Genomic DNA, 6,422 nt, shown 5'->3' on the forward strand with positions numbered 1-6,422 from the left:
GTTTGAACTTTGTGGGCCTGATACTCAGCTCCCTTCATTGGTGGGTCAATCCTAAATCAGCATGCCTGGCTCCAGTGCCATCAGCAACTGGTGGTGCTGTGTCTGTCCAGAAGTTGGGCTGCTTGGGGCACTGTTTTTTCACAACCTCCCTGGTGAATCTTAGCCTGCGCATAACCTGTTCCTCAGACAGATCTAAATATGTCTGGCTATATAGATGTGCTACAGCTATACAAAGCCCTAGTTAGACCACACCTGGAGTACGGTGATCAGTTCTGGGCACCACGCCTTAGGAAGGATATATTGGCCTTGGAGGGGGTGCAGCATAGATTTACATGCATGATACCTGGACTCCAAGGGTTAAATTACGAGAGATTACACAAACTAGGGTTGTATTCCCTGGAATTTAGGTTAAGGCGTGATTTGATCGAAGTTTTCAAAATATTAAGGGGAAATAATAGGATAGAAACTATTTCCGCTGGTTGGGGAAGTCTAGGGCTAGGGGGCATAGCCTAAAAGTTAGAGCCAGACCTTTCAGGAGTGAAGCTAGGAAACACTTCTACATGCAAAGGGTTGTAGAAGTTTGGAACTCTCTTCCGCAAGCAGCAGTTGATGCTGGGTCAATTGTTAATTTTAAATTGGAGATTGATAGATTTTTGTTAACCAAAGGTATTAAGGGATAGGAACTAAAGGTATTAAGGGATAGGGGCCAAAGGCGGGTATATGGAGTTAGGTCACAGATCAATCATGATCTCTGAATGGCGGAACAGGCTCGAGGGGCTAAATGGCCTACTGCTGTTCCTATATATGTGGTGGGGAAGGTAATGGCAGGCTGTCCCTTTAAACGAAGCTCCACCTATTTCTGGAGCACATTCCCCTCCCCCAAAAATGGGCAGAGATTCAGTGGAAGCTTCCGCACTGATTCTATCCCCCTCCCAGGCATCTTCTCAACCGGACTGTTTGCAATCTCGAGTCTGAGCTAAGCTCCGACCCCATATCCGCTCCCTCACCAAGACCTCCTACTTCCGCCTCTGTAACATCGACCGTCTCTGTCCCTGCCTCAGCTCATCTGCTGCCGAAGTCCTCAACCATGCCTTTGTCACCTCCGGACTCAACTATTCCAATGGTCTCCTGGCCGGTTTCCCATCGCCTGTAAACTTGAGCTCATCCTAAACTTGGTTACCTGTATCCTAGCACACACCAGGTCCCACTGACACATCGCCCCAGCCCTTACTGACCTACAGTGACTCCAGGTCCTCCCAACGCTTACAATTTAAAATTATCATCCTAGTGTTTAAATCCTTTCCCAGCCTCACAATCCCTACTCTGTTATCTTTTCCAGCCCTACAACACACCAGAACTCTGACTCTGTTCTTTTGTGCATCCATCACCTCACCATTGGTGGCTGTCTCGGCCTCACACTCAGGAATTTCCTCCCTCCCTAAACCCCTCTGCCTCTCCTCCCTCCCTAAACCCTCTGCCTCTCCTCCCTCCCTAAACCCCTCTGCCCCTCCTCCCTCCCTAAACCCCTCTGCCTCTCCTCCCTCCCTAAACCCTCTGCCTCTCCTCCCTCCCTAAACCCCTCTGCCCCTCCTCCCTCCCTAAACCCCTCTGCCTCTCCTCCCTCCCTAAACCCACCTCTCCACCCTCCCTAAACCCCTCTGCCTCTCCACCCTCCCTAAACCCCTCTGCCTCTCCTCCCTCCCTAAACCCCTCTGCCTCTCCTCCCTCCCTAAACCCGCCTTTCCACCCTCCCTAAACCCCTCTGCCTCTCCTCCCTCCCTAAACCCCTCTGCCCCTCCTCCCTTCCTAAACCCCTCTGCCCCTCCTCCCTCCCTAAACCCGCCTTTCCACCCTCCCTAAACCCCTCTGCCCCTCCTCCCTCCCTAAACCCCTCTGCCCCTCCTCCCTCCCTAAACCCCTCTGCCCCTCCTCCCTCCCTAAACCCCTCTGCCCCTCCTCCCTTCCTAAACCCCTCTGCCCCTCCTCCCTCCCTAAACCCCTCTGCCTCTCCTCCCTCCCTAAACCCCTCTGCCTCTCCTCCCTCCCTAAACCCCTCTGCCCCTCCTCCCTCCCTAAAACCCTCTGCCCCTCCTCCCTCCCTAAACCCCTCTGCCCCTCCTCCCTCCCTAAAACCCTCTGCCCCTCCTCCCTCCCTAAACCCCTCTGCCTCTCCACCCTCCCTAAACCCCTCTGCCTCTCCTCCCTCCCTAAACCCTCTGCCTCTCCACCCTCCCTAAACCCCTCTGCCTCTCCTCCCTCCCTAAACCCCTCTGCCTCTCCTCCCTCCCTAAACCCCTCTGCCTCTCCTCCCTCCCTAAACCCCTCTGCCTCTCCTCCCTCCCTAAACCCCTCTGCCTCTCCTCCCTCCCTAAACCCCTCTGCCTCTCCACCCTCCCTAAACCCCTCTGCCTCTCCTCCCTCCCTAAACCCCTCTGCCTCTCCACCCTCCCTAAACCCCTCTGCCCCTCCTCCCTCCCTAAACCCCTCTGCCCCTCCTCCCTCCCTAAACCCCTCTGCCTCTCCTCCCTCCCTAAACCCCTCCTCCCTCCCTAAACCCCTCTGCCTCTCCACCCTCCCTAAACCCCTCTGCCTCTCCACCCTCCCTAAACCCCTCTGCCCCTCCTCCCTCCCTAAACCCCTCTGCCTCTCCACCCTCCCTAAACCCCTCTGCCTCTCCTCCCTCCCTAAACCCCTCTGCCTCTCCTCCCTCCCTAAACCCCTCTGCCTCTCCTCCCTCCCTAAACCCCTCTGCCTCTCCTCCCTCCCTAAACCCCTCTGCCTCTCCTCCCTCCCTAAACCCCTCTGCCTCTCCACCCTCCCTAAACCCCTCTGCCCCTCCTCCCTCCCTAAACCCCTCTGCCCCTCCTCCCTCCCTAAACCCCTCTGCCTCTCCTCCCTCCCTAAACCCCCCTGCCTCTCCACCCTCCCTAAACCCCTCTGCCTCTCCACCCTCCCTAAACCCCTCTGCCTCTCCTCCCTCCCTAAACCCCTCTGCCTCTCCACCTCTCTCTTTCTTTAACCCCACCCTTTTGACCTTGCTTTTGGTCACCTTTCCTAATGTCTCCTTCTTTGGCTTGGCATCCAATTTTATTTCATTACGCCACTGTGAAGCACCTTGGGATGTTTTCCTATATTAAAAGGTGCCATATAAATGGAAGTTGTTATTGGTGATAATGGTGTTGTTACCATTTTTAAATGGGGAAAAAAATCAATTACCTCACCAGGCTTTTCCACTATTAGACAGAGGACTTACTAACACCAAGTCCTGGCACACATTATGAATAACTTATTTTGCTGTCAATTTTAAAATAAAGTCCTGATTTATTACTTGCCCCCAATTCCAGTATCATTCATTAGCAAGAATCAAGGCATTTGGAGGAAAAAACAAAGCCCATCCCAGTACTTAAACCTCTAGCTAAATACTGCAAATTGAGACTCAGGGTCCTGGCATAGGAGCAGGCCTCTCTGAGATTGAATATTCCAGGGATGTTCAATATCCAGGCAACTTGTGAATAAGATTTTTTATGGGTTTATTCAGTTACAAATGTTACTTTTTCAACTGAGAGAAAAAATTCAAGTTGGCGCCTCAAACCAGTATAATAAAGTTTGATTGGTTCCTTCCTGCTACTTGCCAGTTCAGGATTGGTAACTTTAATAAAAAGAAATTGAATGATTTGATTACTCTGTTTTTTGCTGCTTACCCACTCCTCATTGGCAGTTACTGACTGCATCACAGGTTTTGATCTCCACATGTAGTTAATCAGATATTTAGTGATCTAAAAGAGATAAACCCTCATTTCAGCTGATCACTAATTTTGACCTCTAGAGTAATGACACTATCAGGTATGACACATCTGGATGATGTGATGTGACAGACATGGGCTAGATGTGGGGCTTTTAATTATATAGATAGATAGTGGTCTTGTATTATATAATTTATATATAAAATGTTTGTGTTTTTGCTCCTGTCTATTATACCAACAGCGACTACACTTCAAAATAGTATTTGTCTGTGAAGCACTTTGGAATGTCCTGAGGATGTGAAAGGTGCTATATAAATGCAAGTTATTTTTTTACATCTAAATTTAAGACTAAATTCTCTCAAAACATCTCAAAGTTCTTCACATGCACAATTAAGTTAAAGCACAGTAATTCTGTAGGCAAACGCTACAGACATTTTATGTACAATTAAGATGCCACATACAGCAGTGACATGAATGGCCAATGGTTTTGGTCGAGGGAGGAATTGTTCTTCAAGTGCCAAATGTATCTTTAACACACTGGAGGAATGGCACCTCTGACAATGCAGTATTCCCTTAGCACAGAAAGAAAAAACTTACATTTATATTGCACGTTTTGCAACCTCAAGATGTCCCAAAGTGTTTTACAACCAATAATGTACTTCTGAAGTGGAGTCACTCTTGTAATGTAGGAAACACGGCAGCCAATTTGCGAACAGCAAGCTCCCACAAACAGCAATGTGATAATGACAAGATAATCTGTTTTAGTAACGTTGGTTGAGGGATAAATATTGGCCAGGATACTGGGAAGAACTCCCCCGCTCTTCTTTGAAATAGTGCTGTGGAACTTTTATGTCCACCTGAAGGGGCAGACGGGGTGTCGGTTTAACATCTCATTTGAAGGACAGCACCTCCGAGAGTGCAGCACCCCTTCAGTACTGCACTGAAGTGTTAGCCTAGAGTGGGACACTGTTAGGTTCTTAATGTAATAATATATATACAGGAACAAAAACACAGGGCCTCAAGGAAGGACGGTCCAGGCATGAGTGCTCTCTATCAGCAGACCCCCCAGCAGTTTTATCTACTTCCTGGGGCAGCACGCTTTATTACATTGCACACAAAAGTGTTTCCAACTTTTAGATTACTGTGCCATGAAGAAAGGCTAAGCTATTCCTAATGGAAAAATAACTTACATTTACATAATCCTTTAATGTAGAAAAGGTCCCTAGGCACTTTAGAACGGGAAGCAAAAATAAATACAACTAGTGGAACAGACGTTGACCCATGAAGGGAGAGATTAGGAGGGGTGACCAAGAACTTGGCTGAAAGTCTTCTGGTGGAGAAATCAAGGACGGGGGAACATAATCTTAAAATTAGAGCTAGGCCATTTAGGAGGGAAGTCAGGAAGCACTTTTTCTCACAAAGGGTAGTAGAAATCTAGAATTCTCTCCCCAAAATGCTCTAGTGGCTGAGACAATTGGAGCTTTCAAGACTGAGAGGAATAGATTTGTTGGGGTAGTGGTATCAAGGGATATGGAGCTAAAGTGGGTAAATGGGGTTGAGGTACAGATCACCCATGATCTAACTGAATGTCGGAGGGGCTGATGGGTAGTGGGACTCCTGTATAGGACTACTGGCCTGTGGACTGGCATAAAGATGGTTACAGCCATGGAAAAAGCGTTCACGTTGGGGTTTGTCAGACTGTGAATCCTCCCACTACGTCACACTATTATTCTCCAAGGGCAGAGTGTGAAGCTACAAAAACGACAATGCCAGCCTGTCAGACTGCTAATCAGGCTGCAAATCCTTCCACTATTTCACAAGGGGAGAGTGTGAAGATACAAAAACAACAATGTCCCTTCAACTCGGGTGTTTTGTGCACTGCCCCTCCCTTTACCCCACCATTGGTGGCACAACCTTCTGCTGCTTCGGTCCTACTCTCTAGAAATCCCTCCCCAAACTCTTCTACCTCTCTCTCCACCTCTTAAGCCTTCTCAAAACCCATCTTTTCATAGGAACATAAGCAATGGTGCAGAGGGCAGGAAGAGAAGCCATCACTGAAAGGAGAGCACGATGGGGGTGGGGGGGGGGGGGGGGGAAGAGAACGCAATTCTCTTTTTTCTTAAACTAACGACGGGTATTGATTATTTGGATGAATGATGAGTTATTTTGGATAGAGTGATATTTTGTGCAATAGAGGAATTGAAGGACAGAATTAAAAGCTGAAGAAGCTGCAGGCTCATGTTGAGGGTTACTTCACCATCTATACACAGTCATTTAAGGAATGGCGCAGTAAATGGTCAATTAAAACATTTAAAGAGAGCTAAATTGATACGTGATGCAACAGGAAGTAGAGCAATATATAAGCGGGGTATAGTTAATGCTGAGGAAACAGCTGGACGCTGGGGAGATGGTACGGTTTGGTATTCTGAAAGGATGAGATCAAATGGGCTGAAGGGTCTCCTTCATCTGCGGTGATCTTGTGAATAACATTCCTAAACTCTCGTTCTATGGATTCAGTTCCGACATTACAACAGTGACTACACTTCAAAAACGCTTCCTTGGCTGTAAAGTGCTTTGGGATGTCCTGAGGTTGTGAAAGGCGCTATAGAAATGCAAGTCCGTTCTTTATTTCAGTTATCAGGTGTAAAATGTGGCAATAATAAGGGCAGGTGAATGATA

Source organism: Somniosus microcephalus, chromosome 9, assembly GCF_052327205.1.
Source record: "Somniosus microcephalus isolate GS21.2 chromosome 9, FLI_Smic_1.0, whole genome shotgun sequence".
Classification (NCBI taxonomy): Eukaryota; Metazoa; Chordata; class Chondrichthyes; order Squaliformes; family Somniosidae; genus Somniosus; species Somniosus microcephalus.